General features: G+C 35.6%; 1 protein-coding gene across 5 annotated transcripts in view; it reads left to right on the top strand.

Annotated features, from left to right (window-relative positions):
* The window catches only part of Lrba (LPS responsive beige-like anchor protein), a 504,118-nt gene that overhangs the window by 314,628 nt on the left and 168,338 nt on the right, over window positions 1–21,152 (top strand). The gene's annotated exons all lie outside the window — the stretch shown is intronic.

Here is a 21,152-nt window from a genome sequence, read left to right as displayed (position 1 = left end):
ACAATGTTTTTTTTCTAGATCACATTTTCACCTCATTTCTCCGTCTGTGCTTTGTTGCTTAGCTCTTTTGTGCCTGACAGAAAAACGTGTAGGTTAACTACATTTTACAATGCAAAGGTTATGAAAACCCATAATGTCTGGGCTTAGTTTTTCTCTACTTATTTATCTGCTTTGGGGTGTATTGGGTATTGAATCTAAGGCATCATATATGCTAAGCATACAGTGCCACCAATGAAGTACACCCCCAGGTAAAACTATCTTCCCAGTTAGGTTGCACATATATTTTATATATTTTAAAACTTGTGGTTTTTTTTTGTTTTTTCTCTCCTTTAATTACTGTTTTTAACCAAAAACATTTTATTTTTCATAAAATAAGACATCATCTGCCTGAAATACATAATGTTTCTGAAGGACTTTTTATAACCTGAAAGTAATCTTTTGTCCATCCCTTGACCCACTCTTTAGAGAGTCATACTGCCTTTTAAAACAGTATGTGTTTGCTAGGCCTGGTGGCACATGACTTTAATCCCAGTAGGAGGCAAAGACAAATGATCTCTTTGAGTTGGAGGCCAGCATGGTCTACAAAAGAAGTTCTAGGCCATCAAGGCTACATGCTGAGACCCTTTCTCAAAAACAAAACAAAAGAACAACAAAGACCTCTATATGCTAATGTTCCTATTTTTTAAAAATAAGCTTTAAATTATCATATATAGACTTCCTCTGATGAATATCAAGAATGCACCACTCTTTGTCATGATATTTCTCACACTTAGTTTACCATTTACCTCCTAACATAGCTATTGCACAATCTCAATTAAATCAAACATCAGTGTTTATATTATAGTAACTGTGTAAGCAGTGGCCATTGTTGTAGCCTCAAATTGATCATTTCTTCATTTTTACGCTAAAGTATTCACGGATCCCTCAAGGCTAAATTAAGAAAATAGAAACTACAGAATTCACAAAGAAAGGGATACTGCTTGAAATAGGAAACATTTTGGTTGACTTCCATTCTTCATTGCAACCACTGTGATAGCTAGGTTTCATATGTGGCTCATGGCTGTAATTAAAGGAGTTATGCTGCCTTGGGTTCTCTGCTTACTGCTTCTTGGCCTGGTAATGCCCACAGCCCAGTAGCTTCTAAGAAATGCGTAGGGTATAGATGTCTTCCAGTTTATTGAACTAACTCATCTTTAGTCTTCCTTCATGTTGACCGATAGTTTAATAGAACCCAAGCTGACTACCAGAATATTCAGCCTTTAGAATTCTGAAGTTGTGTTCTATATATAGCTCTCAACAAAAAGAGACAGCTGCCCTGAATTGATTCTCTGTATTGAACACAGAACTGTTTGATGATATCATTGGGGCAATTTAATGAAAAGTTTGTGCCCTGTTTTTTAAAGAAATTACTCACTTCAAAAAGTGACTAGAAAAAAATTAAGAAACAAATTAAATGGTAACACAAATAACCAATTTGCCAGATACAAAGAAAGTCTTATACATTAAAAAATATACACAACTTAAAAAACACAGTAACTGCTGTAATATGTATATTTCTGTCATTATTATTTGGAAACAAGTAAATAGTTAAGAAAGTATTATCAGGGGATTTTTTTATACTTGGATAATTTTCAGAAATCACTGATTTTGTTATGTGTAACAGCATCATATTTGTGTTAATTACAAAGTCTTCACCAATAGAAATTTGTAGTACTGAATTTATGAATGGACTTACTTGAAATACTCCAGAAAAGGGAGAAAAATGATGAGGGAAATGGGTAACTTCGAATTATCAAAGCTCTTGAAATTATGTAAAAAAGTAAATCAAGCTTCATTACAATAGTCTAATTCTTTGATATGTCTGAAATTATTCATACCAAAAAAACTCCAAAAAGAAATAATGAGAAAATAGAAAAATGCTGGCATGCCATATCAGTTATGGCATCTCCTCACTGAGAAAGCCATACCCATTCCCCAGCCCCTTGTCAGATTTTCCACTGCTTTCTTTTAGGCTGTTTACCAGCCTGTGATTAGAGGAGACGGCATTGCAGAAAAAGACGAGGTTAAGTGATTTAATGCCGAAGTCTGATGTCAGTCAAGAGAAGTAAAAATCATGGTCACTCGGCTGGGGTTAACCAGAAGATGCGCATCATATTCTATATTTTAAATGAGTAGCTCTCATCCTTAATTTTATTGGCTCTCTTCCTTTCTTCTTTTACCCCACTATAGGAATGTCCTCATTGGCAATTATGCTTTCTGTACATTTAAAAAGTTATTCTGCTGTATTTTATTCTTTGCATAATTGGTGAATAGGAAGCTATTCTCTACAGGTGAATATTTTTTGTGATAACACATTTTATTTCTGAAACTGTAACTTAGTGGGAGACTATTCTGTCTGAGTACTCAATGGACCCCCTTCTCTAAAGATGTTTTCTTTTTTCTTCTAATGGCAAATAAATGAGAAAACATCTTAGAAAATACTAGGAAGAAAATAGTCTATTTATATAAGGAAAGAGATGTATGTCCATAATGGCTTTCTTGTCTGCGGGTTGGCTTAATATAATTTACACCTTTTCATTAAGAATGAAACAAGAGAGATTTCCAAGATGCCTTAGTGTAAAAGAAAAATAAGATATAAGTACATATTGAATTTTGTATCAATTGTGGAGTGTCTGCCTCATTATGTTTCTTGTTCTTTGTTTTGCTTTGCTTGTGCCAAGAAACTTTGATGACCCTGTAGCTCTCTGGAAGGAAGAATGCACTCAGGCATAAACAGCAACTAAAGTGAACCTGTGTTTCTTTGTATTTGTTCTAGGAAGCTGTAGTTATTTTGAATGATGGTCTAATCTATGTCAGAAGCAGGTGAACCATTTATCTGGTACACAGCCCATTTCCACACACACAGTCACTGAGGCTGAATTATTTGCTATCTCTATAGGTCTTACAGATTAAACTTGGACCTCTGATAAATGGTCATCAAAGTAATGACTCTTTGGGACTATGAAGAAAAGAATATACCTGGAAAACTACAAAACTAAAATGTGTCCTCTTTGAAGAGGTGGCTAAAAGACCACTTATGCCATATACTGTGTTGGAACAGAAAAAATATTATGTTTATTATATACGTTTAGTTTTACCAACATATTTCATTGCAAATATGAAAATGTCTTTTTATTTTCATTTATGTATTATATGCTTTATAAAAATTGATAGGAAGAAGTATAATTTTTTATTACATACAGATTTTACATTTATCTAAAAATTATTTCTTCTTAGCTGAATTGTATCCATATAATTAGATAATTTGTTAAGGATTTCTTGAACATTTTAAATAAGTATCTATTTCTATTTTATTCTTTACTCAGAAAGCTTCAATTTCCAGCTTCTATAAATATGGTTGCTCTGTCAGACTTGAGGTTGAGAAAATATTTGACATTTGAAAAATTACAACTTAGAGTTTTTAGGATCCATCACCTTTAGGATAAGATAACACTTTATGAGCTAACCTAGGCATATTTTCATCATTTCAGTAGGATTAGTTGTTGGTTCATGGGCTCTATTTAAAAATATACTACATTAGTGAGATGAAGGATCTGTTTGTCTTTTAGCCTAAATGTAAGATTAAATCTTTTTTTCACTCAGGATGTCCCTTACCAGTTTATATTATCAGTGAAACATGAATCTGCAGAGTACAGAAGACCTTCAGAAACACAATATCATGTTGATGAAGCATAATCTGTGTTATATATAAATGTACAAAGTGCCTGCATCGTACATTCACTGTTGAGTAGGGTGTAGGCCCCCTTCATGTTTTCCAAGGGAAAACTGTTGAAATAAATATTGCCAAAAGTCTATATATCAATTTGTGTGTTGAAAACTGTAAAGAATAATTTTTTGCTTTGGGTAAAAGTGGTGTCAGGGAGGGAAGTAATATGAGTTGTTTGTTGTTAAATTGAAGTAATATCATCTTCTTGTATTCTTATCATGCTACGCTCTAAACTTCACCCCTTTCCAAAGGAAGATGGTAAAAATTTATACAAAACCAGTATTAGTCCTTAATGTCCAATGTACATTTTTAAAAATGACTACCTACACAAAAAAGTGGGAAAATATGATTCTTATCTAGGATAAATATCAGTAATAAAGTATTTGTCTAACACAGAAGAGGGCCTGAATTCCATTCTTAATGTGGCCACAACAATGAGTGAGAGTCTCAGAAATTGTGAGATTATAGAATTTAAATGCATGTATGGATTGATAGACCAGGAACTGACATTTGGGTCTGATGAAGGAGGCTTTGTGCTTTGGTACTGATAATTGTCATGTTCTTATATGAAGGAGGAAGAAAGGACAGGAGTGATCCCTGAAACTTTGAGTCTTCTTAACCCACTCATTTCAACTCCACCACAATCCAGGCTAAGTTCCAACATAGGAATTTCAAAGGACACTCGGACATTTCACATTTTCCCTTGGTTCCATGAATATTCTATCCCAGTAGTCCCAAGTCTTAACATCAACTCAAGACTTGAAGTTCAGTATCTCAGCTAGATGCAGTCTTAAATAAAGTTGGTAAGAGACATGTGTACTAAACTGTGAGCTCCTGAAATAGACAACGAAACATTCATCCTTAGCACAGTTGTGGTGCAGGTACTAGGCATTTATTTCCATTATATAAGCAGAAATAGACAAGAAGACAGGAATCAGATTGCTAAAAGACCAAAATCCAACAAGACAGATAATAATAAATTTTGAAAGTTGAGAATAACTTTTGACTCCGGACTTTGCCTTCTAAATATACTGAGTTGGGGACTGATCCCACTTAGCCTCCAACAACCCCACTCCCCAAGATCTGATGGTCCAGGCCTGTCTTTTAGCTTCTGCAGTTTGAAATGCCATGCCTGTGGCTTCCTGACTGGGGCTGCATGCTGGGATCTGGCAGTTCTGTCTTGGGATACATCTGCTGTCCTCGTTCCAAAAAGCCCCATCCTGTGAGTGTAGACATGGTCTCACAGCTCCTGTCGGCATTGCTTTGGTGGGGGTCTGCAGCACTCAGGATGTCTAAGGTATCTTCTGAAGCCTCCAGGGAGAAAAACCATTCCTCCACAGCTTTTCCAGTCTGTATACCTGAAGAATTAGCATCACACTGGTAGCATTCAGCATTGCCATCTTAGACCCTTCATAGAGGTGTCCCTAGTTGCCCAAGGGCCCTCATGAGCACCGTGCTCAAAGATGGGTAGAACATAGGTTTTAGACAGTTTTGGGCACTGGGTTGACTCATTGAAGTACTATGTGGCCCATAGACACCTGGGGCCTCTCACATGAACTGAGCACTCTTGAAACTGTTCTGCCTCAAGGTTCTGTCACTTTTTACCTGTGATGGATGTGGTAATTAATCTCTGAGGTCACTCTCCATTATTTTGCTGAACAGTACCTGGCTTCCCAATAGATATAATGCTCTCTTTATCCATGGTCAGTGGGCTGTCTAGGCTTTCTTTCCTCTGCAACCAGACTGAGAATTTTCTAAATCCTTATATTCTGCCCTTCTTTTTTATTATAAATTTTATTTTACATTTTTGTTGATAAACAGTTAAAATGAAGCCTCAAAGTATCCTGAAGATACTGTGTAGGGATTTCTCTCTCCAACTATCCTACTTCATTATTCCTAAAATTCTATCTTCCACAAAGCATTGAAGAGTGACAGGGAGACATTATTACACATTACAGTGGTTACAATTATTAAGAAACACAGTACAGAATGTTAGTATAATGCGGAGGAACTCCTGTTCATAACTGTTGCAAATAAGTGGAAAAGTGTGCAAATACTTTGAAAATTGTTCTGGCAGTTTCTATAAAATTATTTATGCCACTAAGCCACAACTTAGCCATACCATTTTGAAGTAGTTACTTGGTGGACTGAAAAGATCTATAAGAAAGCTAATATACAAATATTTATATTAATTCTTTCAACTTTTGCGATCTTGATTTTTTCATAATACCTTTGGTGATGGTTTAACTTTATGTGTTTATAGGTGTCGTAGTTTGTTTTCTGTTGGTATTATAAGTGCTATGACGAAAAGAAACTTAGGTAGCAAGGGGTATCATGGAATCAGAAAGGAATGGTATGTTGTCAGCTTGGGATGGCAGAGTTCCTGTGGTGGTTATGAAGTTCTGCTTACCAAATAATCTCTTCTCTGGTGGGCAGATCTTGAAGAAACATCAACGAGTGTGCTTTATATATGGTGACATACGTAGAAAGAGATTAGAGGGTATTATAGTGGTGTGGTTTAGTTGGTGATTGGATACAAGGTTCTAAAACAAACCTCTAATGATTGGTATCTCTTACTGACTTGACAGTAGGAGCAATGGGTAGTGGTGAAATCAATGTTGAGGAAGAAGCCTGAGGAGTTGGCTACTCTGCTGACATTCACAGGAAGTCAAGCTAGAACATACTACAAAACCTAGCTTGTATAGCAACCCTTCCCTCCCGTCTCACTCTCTCTCCTTTTTTCCCCTCAACTGTTGGTCTGTGTATGTCCGTGCTGCCCTTAAACACCTGGGATCAAGTGACCCTGGTGACTATATGTACACTATATGTGTGTTCCATTCTATCATACTTGATAAAGACTTTTTAAGTCATGTATAGGAACTATGGATATGTCTAGAGACTGTACGTGAAGACACAGACATTTGTAATAATACTTCTTAGTTGGAGAGGACATAAAGTATTTTTTTTATATATATAGTCTCATGTAAGTTGAGACTGATGCTTGAATTTTCTTGTTCTTGTCTGATTCTGACCTCAGGGTTATGCTGGTATCATAGAAGCAGTTGATGAGTGTTCCTTCTTTAATATTCCTGAATAATCTTACTAAACAGAATTGGGGGTGTTTCTTCTTAGTGTTTGATGGAATTTACCCATGGAACTAATTGAAACTGGCTTTTTTTCTCTGGGAAGGTGCAAACTACAAGTCCAGTTTCTCCAATAGATATAATCATGCTCTCTGTTGCTTCCTTCCCAACTTGGGTAGTTTCAGTATTTTGAAAAATATAATTCACTATCATAATTACTGTCACTATGTTGTGTAACAGGCCACTTGTTGATGGTGTTTATTTTAATTCCATTAATATTTAAACTTACGTTTTATATTCTGAATTGATTATATTTATTTTATCTTGGGTTTGGGCCCAAACCACCTTTTTTTTTTTTTTAAAGTTTGGAAGTTGACTGGATTGCTCATGTTGGCCTTGATTTTCTGGGCTTAAACAAACCTCTCATTCCAGACATCCAAGTGCCTGGAACTACACAGGCCTGTGCCATGGTGCCTAACAACCTGACTTCCTGACTGCATTATGCAGCTGTTAGATGGAGTAGTATACACCATCAGAAAGGTTGTTGGTTGGTGATTATGTTCAAGAGACCTGTATTTTCACTAATCTTACACCTATATCTATTTAATCTATTATTGATAAGTGTTACTTATATTATAGATTTACATATTTATCCTTTCCAACATCTGAGGCTTTTTATCATGACTTTTTTTATTATTATTATTTGTTTGGTTTGTTGGGGGCCATGTGTGGATTTGCAGACTGTGTTAGCTTTAAATTTTCGATGCCTGCTTCAGGCTCTGCGTGATGTGGTTGCAGTTGAATGCCACTATACCCAATGTAGTGTTGCATGTTAAACTGCCATTTGATTCATAAATAATCAGGATAGTTATGTGCGTTAAGGAAATGATCGGATATCATTATAAGATAAATTTATTCCTAAAAGTAGGTTTTACCCTAAAACACTCTTGGTTTGATTAGATGTCCTTTTCTAATTGTTCTGTCGTGTGTTGTTTCTGGGTAAGTTTATTGTTTTTCCTCTCTATTATTAGTTCCGTTTTTTGCTTTTGTACAAGAATGGTCATTTTTAATTGAATGCTAGCTGTAATGAATTTAATCCAATTGTGGAGCCTGTAAATATTCATACGATATTTTTCTGGGCTAAGGTTTCTTGAGTGTGGTTTTATTCCTCTGTAACTTGCTTTGAAGATTTGTGGGCAGGACCAGATCACATTTAGGGTGAGGCTGATTCTTGAAGTACATTGCTAGAACCTTTCTAAGTTTTCTATCCAGTGATCAAAATTGTGAGCGGCTGTTTGTTTGCTTTGGTTGTGGAGGCTCTTGGTATTGCTCACAGTAATTTTAGGACATGGTTCTATAGCTTTAGGTTGTTTTTTATTCTTATATTTTATTTTTAAATTTCTTGGTTTTGTTTTGTTTATTTGTTTGTTTTTGAGGCAGCGTTTCTCTTTGTTGCTTTGGAACTTGCTCTTGAACTAGCTTTTTAGACCAGACTGGTCTTGAACTCACAGAGACCCTCCTGCCTCTGCCTTCTGTGTACTGGAATTAAAAGTGTGCACCACCACTGCCTGGCTCATTTTTTAATTTTTAAACACGTGGGCTGGTCGTTACTTGGTAATTTCTGCAGTCTCTGATGTCTGAGACTTTGAAGCAGTCTCCAATCTAAGGACTGTCCCAAAAGCCTAACTGCTTGGCTTCGAGCTCTGAACTCTGTGCAGGAAACTGCTGTATACCAGCTGGTGATTGTTCTCTGCTTTGGGCGCTGACCTGATTTTAGACAGTACACTAAGGCATAAGGCATTAATAGATGTCCTCCCGTGAATGTGTGTGTGTGTGTGTGTGTGTCTGTGTCTGTCTGTCTGTCTGTCTGTCTGTCTGTCCGTCCGTGTAGAGGTCAAAGGACAGTTTGCAGGAGTCAGTTCTCTCCTTCCACCACCTGGTACCAGGGGTTAGACTTAGGTTGTAAGGGTTGGTGGCAAGCTCTTTCATGCACTGTGCCATCTCATTGACCTTTTTCAGACTCGCTGTCTTTAATTGCTTGGTATTTAATATCTTCAAAGTAGCTCCTCCCCTATTTATTTTATTTGTCTTCAGTATTTCTTAGATCCAAGGGTAGTAAGTCCAGTCTGTTAGTCGTGTCTTAATCAAAAGGGGAGTTCTCTTACTCATGGATTTGTTTTGTTTTGTTTTAGTGTGTGTTATGTGTTAATGTTGTTCTTTTCACTTTTCTGTTTTTTGGTGCCCTTCTATGTGTGTTTGTTAGCTTGTGTTCACTTGACACAAAGTAGAATTACCTGGGAAGAGGGAACCTCAGTTGAAGAACTGCACCCATGTAGGAGGTTTGTGACCTTGCATATGGAGCATTTGTTTGCTTGCTAATTGGTGTAGGAGGACAAAGCAAGGTAGTTAAGCAAACCAGAGAAAGTGAGCCTACAAGTAGCATCATTCCACGTTCTGTGCTTCAGCTCCTGCCTTGACTTCTGTGAATTACAGATTATAATTTGTAAACTAAAATACTCTCTTTGTCACAGAAAAACAAATCCAAACTAGAACACTATGCATATGATAATCTGCTCTTAGGAATTTTCTCTTTTTATTATATTATAGTATTTAAGGCCATTTTAAAATTTAAATGTATTTTGCCCGTATTTTCCCCTTCTGGATCCTCTTCCCTTTCCAACTCACCTATTTTTATTCTTTCTCAATAAACAAACAAAAAGCCCTTACTCAAGGTACACACACACACACCACCACCACCACCAACAACAACAACAACAACAACAACAACAAAAATAAACCCAAAGGAACATTGACAGACTCCTTTTATAAGTTCACAGTTACCCTGATACCCAAACCATACAAAGATGCAACAAAGAAAGAGAACTACAGACTGATCTCCCTCATGAACATTAATGCAAAATAACTCAATAAAATACTAGAAAACTGAATCCAAGAACACATCAAAAAAATCATGCACTATGACCAAGTAGGCTTCATCCCACAGATGCAGGGTTGGTTCACCATACAAAAATCTGTCAATGTAATCAATCATATAAACAAACTAAAAAAATTTCACATGATCATCTCATTAGGTGCTGAAAAAGCCATTATAAAACACCTCTTCATGATAAAGGTCTTGGAGAAATCATTGATACAACGAATATACCTAAACATAATAAAGGCAATTTATAACAAGCCGACAGCTTGTTATAAATTAAATGGAGAGAAATTCAAAGCTATTCCAATAAAATCAGGAACAAGACAATGCTGTCTAATCTCCCCATATCTATTCAGTATAATACTGTAGGTTCTAGCTAGAGCAATAATAAAATAAAAGGAGATCAATGGGATACAAATTGGAAAGGAAGAAGCCAAACTTTCGCTATTTGCTGATGATATGATTGTATACATGGATTGCCCCAAAAATTCTACCAGGGAACTGCTACAGATGATCAGAACCTTCAGTAATGTGGCTGCATACAAGATCGACTCAAATGAAATTGAAAGCCCTCCTATATTTAAATGATAAATGGTATGAGAAAGAAATCAGAGAAACATCACCCTTTACAATATCAACAAATATAAAATATCTTGGGGTAACTCTAAGCAAATAAGTGAAAGATCTATATGACAAGAACTTTAAGTTTCTGAAGAAAGGAATTGAAGAAGACACCAGAAAATGGAAAGATCTCACATGCTCTTAGGTAGGATCAGCATCATAAAAAAGAGCAATCTTACCAAAAACAATCTACAGATTCAGTGCATTCCCCATCAAAATCCCAACACAATTCTTCACAGAGCTTGAAAGAACAATACTTAACTTCATATAGAGAAATAGAAACCCAGAATAGCTAAAACCGTAAAGGAACTTCTGGAGGCATCACAATCCTTGACTTCAAACTCTTTTATAGAGCTATAGTAATAAGAATAGCTTGATATTGGCAGACAAGTGGACCAGTGGATTCGAATTGAAGACCCTGACATTAATCCACATACCTATGAACACTTTATTTTTGACAAAAGTATCAAAGTGGTACAATGGAAAAAGAAAATATCTTCAACAAGTGGTGCTGGCATAGCTGGTTGTCAACATGTAGAAGACTGCAAATAGATCCATATCTAATCACTATAAACAAAACTCAAGTTCAAGTGGATCAAAAACCTCAACATAAATCCTGTTACACTAAACCTGATAGAAGAGAAAGTGAGAAGTAGCCTTGAACACATTGGCACAGGAAACCACTTTCTAAAATATAATACCAGTAGTACAGAACTGAGAGCAACAATCAATAAATGGAACCTCCTGAAACTGAAAAGCTTCTGTAAGGCACAGGATGAACACAGTAAAAAAAAATAACAGCCTATAGAATGAGAAAAAAATCTTTGCCAACTCCTCATCTTACAGAGATCTGATCTCCAAAATATATAAAGAACTCAGAAAACTAGATATCGAAATACCAAATGATCCAATTTAAAACTGGGGTACAGCTCTTGCTGGTTGTGGTGGCACATGCTGATAGGGTTTGCTAAAGAAGGCAGAAGCAGGAGGATCACGAGTTTGAAACCAGCCTGGGCTACACATTTTTTGCCGGGTGGTGGTGGCACACTCCTTTAATTCCAGCACTCGGGAGGCAGTGGCCGACGGATCTCGGAGAATTCAAGGCTATCCTGGTCTACAAGAGCTAGTTCCAGGACAGGCTCCAAAGATACAGAGAAACTCTGTCTTGAAAAAAGAAGAAGAAGAAACAACCAACCAACCAAAATCCTGGGGTACAGATCTAAACAGAAAATTCTCAACAGAAGATCTCAAATGGCCAAAAGACATTTAAGAAATTACTCAATATCCTTAGTCTTCAGGCAAATGCAAATCAAAATGACTCTGAGATACCATCTTACACCTGTCAGAATGGCTAAGATAAAAAAAAAATACTGAGGACAGTTTATATTAACAGGGTATAGATTAAGGGAAATTCTCCTCCACTGCTAGTGGGAGTGCAAACTTGTATAGCCGCTTTGGAAATATCTATGCAAATTTTTCAAAATATTGGGAGTCAATCTACCTCAAGACCCAGTGATATCACTCTTGGGCATATACCCAAAGGATGCTCTATCATACCAAATGAATACTTGCTGAACGATGGTTATAGCAGCATTATTCGTAATAGCCAGAACCTAGAAACATCTTAGATGCCCCTCAACTGCAGAATGGATAAAGAAAATATAGTACCTTTCACAATAGAGTATTACTCAGTTGTAAAAACCAGTGATATCATGAAACTTGCATGCAGATGGATGGAACTAGAAAAAAACATTCATCCTGTGTGAGGCAACCTAAACTCAGAAAGACAGACATTGTATGTACTTACTCATAAATGGATACTAGATGTAAAGCAAAGGATAACCAGACTATAGTCCTTAACTCCTGAGAAGCTAGGTAACAAAGAGGACCCTAAGAGGGATGCATGGATCTCCCTAGGAAGGAGAATTAGATGAGATATCCTGTGTAAACTTGGGGCATGTGGCGGGTGGGAGAGAGGAGGAGGTGGGGAGTGAGAACATGAGGAAATAAGGGAACATCGAGTTGAGAGAGGGATGGAATAGGAGAGCAATAAAAGAGATATCTTAATAGAGGGTTTAGGGAGATAGCTGGTGCTAGGGAAATTCCCAGGAATCCACAAGGATGACTATTGCTAATACTCCCAGCAATAGTGGAGAGGGTTCCTGAACTAGCCTTCTGTAATCAGATTAGTGAATAACCTAATTGAACCTATATCTGGTAACTGATAGAAGCAGATGCAGAGCCAAGCACCAGGCCAAGCTCTGGGAATCCAGTTGAAGAGAGGGAGGAGGGAATATATGAGAAGGGAGGTCAAGATCACGATGAGGAAATCTACTGAGATAGCTGAACCAAGCTCATGGGAACTCATGAACTTTAACCAACAGCTGTGGAGCCTCCATGGAACTGAACTAGTCCTTCTGCATGTAGGAGACAGTTGTGTAGCTTGGTTTGTCTGAGGGGCCCCTGGCAGAGGGACTAGGGTCTTTCCCTGGTGCCTGAGCTGGCTTTTTGTAGCCCATTCCCTATGGTAGTATGCCTCTCTCAGCCTTGATGCAGGGGGGAGGAGCTTGCTTCTGCCTTAACTTAGTGACCCAAGTTTTGTTAACTCCACATGGGAGGCCTTATCCTATGGTAGGATTGAGGGCTGTGCTGTGAGGAAGGCAAGGGTGGCTGGAAGAGGGGTAGGAGGGAGAACTGGTTGGAATGTAAGATGAATCCTGTTTAACTTGTGTTCATAACATTCTGTTGGGTGAATATCCTTTAAGAAAACAGTTTTTGGAAGATTGTATCCAAAGCTGAAATGAGCAACATATTTAGCAACATATTGACATTCCACTGTGGAAATAAATGTGAACTTATATTAATTTGTTTAATATAAGCAACCCTAACCAAGCAGTTGAGTAGTAAATAGAATGTCAAAAGCTGAAAACCTGAAGGAGAAAAGTCTCACAGAATCGAAGCCCTGCTGGGGGTTGTAGGCACATGGCATGCATTACATTCCAAATAATATTTTTTTTTTGCTTTGCTTTGTTTTTCTTATCCTTGGTATTTTAAATAACAAAAGGAAATATCTCAAAGGTAAATAAAAGTTTTTCCCCTTCAATTTAGGAATTGTGGGCACCAGAGAAATTTCCAGTGACTACATTATTGTCCACCTCGACAAATCTGTTTGTAGATTCTAATAAGTCGTTTTGCTCTAAACTCACATTACTGTACTGCTAAGGTATATTCAGATAGCCGGGTGGTGATGGAACCCCACGTTTAATCCCAGCACTAGGAAGGCGGAGACAGGTAGATCTCTGAGTTCAAGGCCGTGTCTATAGAGTGAGTTCCAGTACAGCCAGGGTTACAGAGAGAATCACTGTATGGTGGTTTAGGGAAGTGGCACTATTAGGAAGGGTGGCCTTGTTGGAATAGGTGTGATCTTGTTGGAGGAAGTGTGTCACTGTGAGAGCAGGCTTTTAGGTCTGTTTGCTCAAGCTTCCCTTGGTGTTACTGTCAGTTGACTTCTGTTTGCATGCAAGATAGAGCACTCTCAAGTCCAGCACCAAGTCGGTCTGCACACTGTTATGCTTCCAGTCATGATGACAATGGACTGAACCTCGCTGTAAGTGAGCTATCCCAATTAAATATTTTCTTTAGCAAAATTTCCATGGTTATAATGTCTCATTACAGCAATAAAAACCCTAACTAGGACACTCTGTCTCAAAAAAGAAAAAAAAAAACCATATAAAAATAAATAAAAATTAAAAAGATGTGTTCAGATATGGAAGAAAGAATTTTGATGGGGAAGAGGAAAAAGGTGCATTTTGCTCATAGTTTCGGAGGTTTCAGGCCACCATCGTGTATAGAAGCTGCTCAACCATGGCTGACAGAAAACAGTGGAGCAATGACTTTTTCTTCCAATGAAACCCCATTTACAACACTTTCAAGATCAAAAGCTCTTAGATGCTTTTGAGATTGAGCTTGAGGGTATAAAGGAAGAACTGACATTGAGAAGACTTGTTAGTGTTCTTGGTTATTTAACTACACATTAGACAATAGTCTAATATGTTTAAAATTAGTACATCTTTACTAGTTGAGTTTAAATTTGTTAAATAATAAAAATTCATGAATATAGAAAGTCTGTTTAATAATGGACAAAATTTTTGAAATTTGAATGTAATAACAATGTATGTTATTTCCTTGTGTTTTTGAGAAGCGACTGAATATTTCCAATATGAATGAAAAAATTAAAAATGGACATAACCACATATCTAAGGAGGAATGTAACATAAGTAATTTTGAAGCTCTGTATAGTAGTGCTTTGCCTGTAACCCCAGTTCTCAGGCAGAGGCAGGAGCATCATCCTTGCTAGATAAAAAGTTCAAGGTTTCTCTGAGGCACCAGTGAAACTCTATCTCAAAAGGAACAAGATCTGGGGATGTCTCAGCAGGAGAATGTTTTTGTATGTTTTGGGACCTCAAATTTGATCCCAGCCCCACAGAAATAAAGAAATAGATAGATTAATGAAAAGAGATCATACCAGGTTAGGTTCATACAACATAACATGTTCTATGCCAGCCTAAGTGAGACTGTCACCCCTATAATCAAAAATATAAATATTTTTGATAAAAAGTAATTTATGTATATTAACATAAAATGCCAAAGTGATATTTGAATGTAGGAAGATACGATGTAGAGAAAAGAGTTGAGATAGATAAATAACTCTCTCATATCTTTTATAATATTAACAGCTTAGATATGCGTGTCTATGATGTCTTATTAATCAAATAAGGGGCTTCTAGTGTGATAATTATTATCAGGCATTGTTTGAAAGCACTTAACTAAGTAAAAGTTATAAAACATGTTTAGAATATCAGACTGTAGCGCTTCTAGTGATATTATTACAATAAACCTTTAAACTTTTGTATTGAAAATCTTTTATACTGACAATGTTCTCTGTGTCCCTGATGTTCCTAGTAGACAGAAACCTTTCACACTGCATTCATGATAAAACTTGTATTGTGGCTTTGTTTCCATTTTAGATGATATCTTCAAACCCCTGTATAACTATTTAAATCCAGGTTTGTTTCTATGTTCATTCTGCTCTTAGTAATTTTTGTGGTTGATTGTTTCCCTGTGTACTCTTATGGGGAACAAATAGAGAATATTTACGTTCTTCATGACCGTACTCTGGTAATGTTTTATGTTGTAGTTAGGATTATTGTCTTTTTTTTTTAAAAAAAAAAACCTCAAAACTGCATGTTTAAGTTTTTAAAACTGAATTAAAAATTAGTTTGAATATAAATAAATACCTTCTTTGATTTCATTTATTGACATAATTTCAATTTTTTCATTTAGATATATAGAAAATACCAATTTAAAAAACAATTTAAAAATGTATCATGTGGAATTCAAATTATTTTTAAGCTGAGAAATGTCGAAAATAAAATAGAACCATGTAAAGAGTCTGAATTATTTACAGGCCAAAGGCTTAAAGGTACAGCACTCTAGCACAAATATTAAGTTATGAAATAGGAATTTCAGTTTGCCATAAATCCGCCTGCCATTGCAGCTTAAAGTAAAATAGTTTTGCCCATCTAAAGCAACATCAATTTGCCAGTCAGTGCTTCATGTATCAAAGAGCGTTCTGTGTGAAAATATCAATATCATTGGTTAATATAAATGAAATTAATTTTTAAAGCTGGGCTAAAGGTTGACATCTGAAAAATTGCATTACTTTGCAGAAGAGAAATTTCTGTCTTCTAGTGAAATTTCAGGTCATGAGGGCAAGTAATTTTCACAATCTTCAATGGGAGCCAGTGAAATATGAACTTCATTGTCACCTAGCCCCAGAGCGATAGATAAAATGAGCTGATACATCATTTGCTGTGGTTTTATCATCTCCCTCAGTAATTGGAAGAGAAAACATAAGAGTGTGTGTATTTGTATGCTTTCCCGTCTTCCCTCCCAACTGCCCCATCATCCACACCCAGGCTAAAGCCATTTTACCCCAATCAATACAAAGGTCATACAGCATTTTTTAATATATTTTTAATTTTTCATGCTGACTAAAACTGCCAAGTAGAACATTAGAGTAATGAATATATTTAATTGAATTTGTCACCCATGAAAATGTTAAGGACAGTGCTGTATTATATCATAATACTAGTAGCAGGAGAAAAATGCATTGATGAAAGAAATTAAATAATAACTCATAATTGATTTAAAGATAATTTTTATTTATATTCATGACTTTCAGTTTTGTTGTTGTTTTGCTTTCGGGGAATTTAGGTGCATTCTGAATGTTCATAGTCAATTACAATATAATCACTATTTTAGAGACTCTCCACTGGAGGCAACATCTTCCACTTTCTGAAAAGATATTTCTTATAGTTTGTTGTTCTTTCCTATACTTGGTTAAGAATATATGACTGTACATAAAACACTAAAAGTCATATGGTTGGTAAAGAAGAAAATACTAAAACAGCTTGAATTTATTATTAGGAAAAATGGAGAGTTATCCTGACATTATTTCAGAGAAAACTACAGCAAAATATAGAAACCATCAGTATTCCAATTTTTAAACGATTGATTAAATTTCTTTAAACGTATTTTATCATGCTGCAGTTCTTAGAAACACTATGTATTGACAGGAATATTTAGTGGTGAACTCACTGGAGAGTAGCTTTTTCAATGTGTGTTTTTGTTTTAAAGATATTTTGAATATTTAAATATCTTCCCATGCTCAGGTTTAAGACTAGTGATTTAGTTTATGCTTTGTTCTTCACTTCGGGGACACAGAAACCACCTTCTTAACCTTCAGTTAGTGCCATTATCATTGATGGCAGGATTAGTTTCTGGTTTATACACTGAATCTAAAACATCTCTCTTGACAGTAAATGTATTTGTAGAGTTGCTAAATGATTTTATTGTAGAATTTCAAATACCATTGTTGTTATTTGTTATGTGATATTAGGCTTCTTATTGCCAAGTTCTTCAGAAATCAATATGGGATTGTTTGAATGAGTAAAACCGCTTAAAATTAAGGAGTGTTTACCAAGATTATGCTATACTGGTTTACTTACAGTATGTTCTTTAAATAGCCTTCTTTAATTCCAGTTACATAGACTTCTGTTTCGTGATTTTGTACATGCAGACTTTGTTCAAACTATTTTCCATTTTTTAAATAAAATATTTCCCACTTTTTAAATACAATTTTTCCCTTCTAGAAGAATGTTAAAATAGTTAAATTTTAATGAGGGCATCTTTTTTTTGTCACAAACCTTTTCTCTTTGCTCCTTTACTATTGTGAAACAAACATGAATCTAGCTATTTAAAATCTACTTTTTAAATTGTAAATATGGCATCATTTAGTTGGACTAACAAAATGTGGGTTTATATTTTTGTTATTTCTTGAGGATGAGAAAGCAAGATTTTTGATTAAAGGAAATGAAAATCCTTTACTATGATTCTAAGAACTACAGATTGATAAAAGAATTTCTCATGGATTCATAGGAAACTATAAGAATAGTAGAGAAAAAATACTTGTATTTTTGGAGAACATTATTATCATTTCAAAGAAAATGTATTTGATCTTTAAGGAAGAAATTTAGTATGTATTTGTATATTGTATGTAAATACTGATTTCCTATTCTATCAGCCATTTTAAAATTGAATATGTAAATCAACTTTGTTAAAACTAATTATTTTTAAAAGTTTAATTTACCAATAATCACAGTAAAAATTTTAAAACGAAGTGGTAAAAATTCAGGGAGAGTGCTTTGGGCTTAGGCTTTCAAGCTATTCTAGACTCAGGGTCATAACTGCCGAGCAATGGTAATGATACAGTTGCCATAGCAACTGATTCATTGGAGGGCTAGACCTCTGTCTAGGGTGCTGTCAGTATACGTGGAGTTCCAGTGAACAGAAAGTCCCAAAGAAGGGTCTGCCTCTACTTAATCCAGTTTTAATTGAACTCTAGAGACTTTGAAGTGAAGCTTTAGACCAGGCACACACTCCTCTTCCAGCAAAAATGAACCTCGAGTTCAGCTAGACTTCGACTGCATTCCAGTGCTGACATCTCTTCCTAATGAATACTTTCAAGAAATGTTATTATCTCAATTTCAGGTAGAAACTCTTTAGTTACGAGAGTCTCCATTTCTATTTTAAGCTACAAGTTGACTATAGAGGTATTCTCTTTTGTTATTTTTATATATAATTAGGCTATTTTTTATTACAGTTTTAAAATTTGAATCCTTAGACAGTTTTACAGAATTTTCTGTCTTCTGTTTTTATGAGTTTGAAAATATTATGAGACTTTATTAAACTTTGGAAACACACTTTGATGCTCTCTGTATTTTACTGTTTGTGTCCAGTTTGGACCCAGGTAAAACAGCACTGGCTTCAGCTCATGAAGTGTGCATATAGGTAATCTACACACACATGTGAACGATAAACCACAAAGATAGTGACTGTTCTAAGAAAAAGAAAAATGGGATCAGAAATGTGAGGTCTAGGAGTTTCAATACTATCTTGCTGTTTTAATTTATTATTATTTTATTGCTAATATTAGTGATTATAATAATTTGGTTTTCCAAGACAGGGTTTTTCTGTGTAGCCCTGGTGTCATAGAACTTTCTCTCTACACCAGGCTGATCTAAAACTCAGATATCTGCCTGCCTTTATCTCCCAAGTGCTGGGATTAAAACTGTGTGCCACCACCCCCACACTTAAATATTTAAAATTTATTCAACAATATGACAAAAGACCAAGATTTTACAAGGTTGAGTATGTGTAGGCCTTATGTCATTTTGTGTAATTTTCAGTTTTTATATTTGTTGGGCTAAAATACATCTTAAGGAGGATGGCACTGTGTTTTGGGTAAATTCTTGAAATAATCAAACTCTTTAAATTAGTAGAATATATATGGAATTTTTGGTTAGTCATAAAACTACCTGAATATATGAAAAATTTTACAAATAGCATTTTCGCATACTTGTTTCTGTTAATGGATAGAGACTCTAGAATGTGGTAACTCTTTGGCTGTGTGTGATTGTTTCTGTGAAGTGTTGGCTTCACTGCTATGACAGCTGGTATACGTGAGATTTCTGTGCTCAGGAAACATGGAATTTTCACAGCAGTGTACACTGCTTCAAGAATGTCACAATGCTTACGTGACTCTGATGTTTATTTTGGTTCTCTCCTTTTCTAATGTCAACCTAAATAAAGGATAAAACGATGTAGTTTATTTAGTTTCTAATGAGTCAAGTTCTAGTTTAATCTCAACCCTTTTTCTTTGGAGACTGAGCCTTACCTTGTAGGCCAGAGGAACCTGAATTCAGGAGAAACATCAGTCTCTGGTCTTTCACCTTCTGGATACTGGGATTACAGGTGTCTAACACACTCCACTGTAGGATGCTATTGAAGATCATGACAGTGTATAATTTAAGGGAAACTCTAGACTTGGGAATTTGAGAACTTGGACTAGGCTAAACTCTGCTACTAACTTTCAAAGAGTTTTTTTAATATTAAATATGTCTTTAGCATGCCACATTTTACTTATGAACAGAGTCATTGAATATATTTATAAAATATATAATGTGTAATATATTCTTAACACTTGATAAATCTAGGGTGTTGAACTCATATACATAGAAACTAGGCAGACTACAGTAAGTGATTGAAATTTTATTTTAAATTAGTAAATACAATTACTTTTCCTAATAAATCAGAAAACTGAATATTTATACGAAGAGCTTGTGTCTCCCTTGCTGAGAGAGAGAGAGAGAGAGAGAGAGAGAGAGAGAGAGAGAGAGAGAGAGAGAGAGAGGAGAGAAGAGAAGAGAAAGGAGCGTTGGATCCCTGCCTGGAGCTCAGACTGTTAGGCTTCATGCAGTCATCTCAAAATTGATACTTTGTGCCATTTCTAAGCCTGCAGAGTGTATTTTGATGTTTTCTGAACTAAAGCTTAGATCCTGTCCTTTAAAAGCAGGAAAGATGAGAATCAAACAAGTACCTATTCTAATTTCAGATGGTACAATGTGTTCTAAAGAAACTTTGAACAGTTTGGTACTGTTAGCAGAAGGTGAGGATTCCATGGTTATCTGGAGATGACAGCAGAATTCTGAGTGTGAGAGAAGGCCTGCTTTGAGGTTGAAAGAACATTCCAATCAAAGAAGAAAGCAAGTAGTTAAAAAACAAACAAAACCTTAATCTGTCCTCTTTCTGCCTTTTCCTCTCTCTTGGTTTTATTTGTTATGAACTGGTATTTGTTATGAACACGAGAGGTAGAACAATTGTTGCCAATTTCAAAATAGAGATGAGTCTTTGTCTAGTTCTTGACGTTTTTATAGTACTTTTCAAAGTTATATCTGTTTTCTAATTTCTCATATACCAGATTGAAAAAATAATTGAATTAATTAAGTTTTTTGTTTTTAATTTCAAAGAAAAAGAAACTGCCATTTGTGTTGAAGAATATAGATTTATTTGTAGCTCTGGTCTGGTGGGGTAGGGAAGAGAATAAAGAAAGGACAGAGTAGGGTTGGTCATCACTTATTTCTTCTGTGTTTATTTCAAATGTGTCCCTGTCATGCAGCATTATAATCACAGGTTTGCATTTGTGTTTTTAGTTGGAGTTGGGTTGTAGAAATATATATTAACTTTTAGCTTAATTGATCTCAGATTTTTATCAGCTCTTGATAGGAATGGCATTTGATTCTCTTGGAGAAATGCTGAGTCTGAATTCTTCTAAGACTCTCAT

Source organism: Myodes glareolus, chromosome 20 (genome assembly GCF_982192425.1).
Source record: "Myodes glareolus chromosome 20, mMyoGla1.1, whole genome shotgun sequence".
NCBI lineage: Eukaryota > Metazoa > Chordata > Mammalia > Rodentia > Cricetidae > Myodes > Myodes glareolus.
Note: the sequence above shows the minus strand (reverse complement) of the source record. Positions and strands in the feature narration are given on the sequence as shown.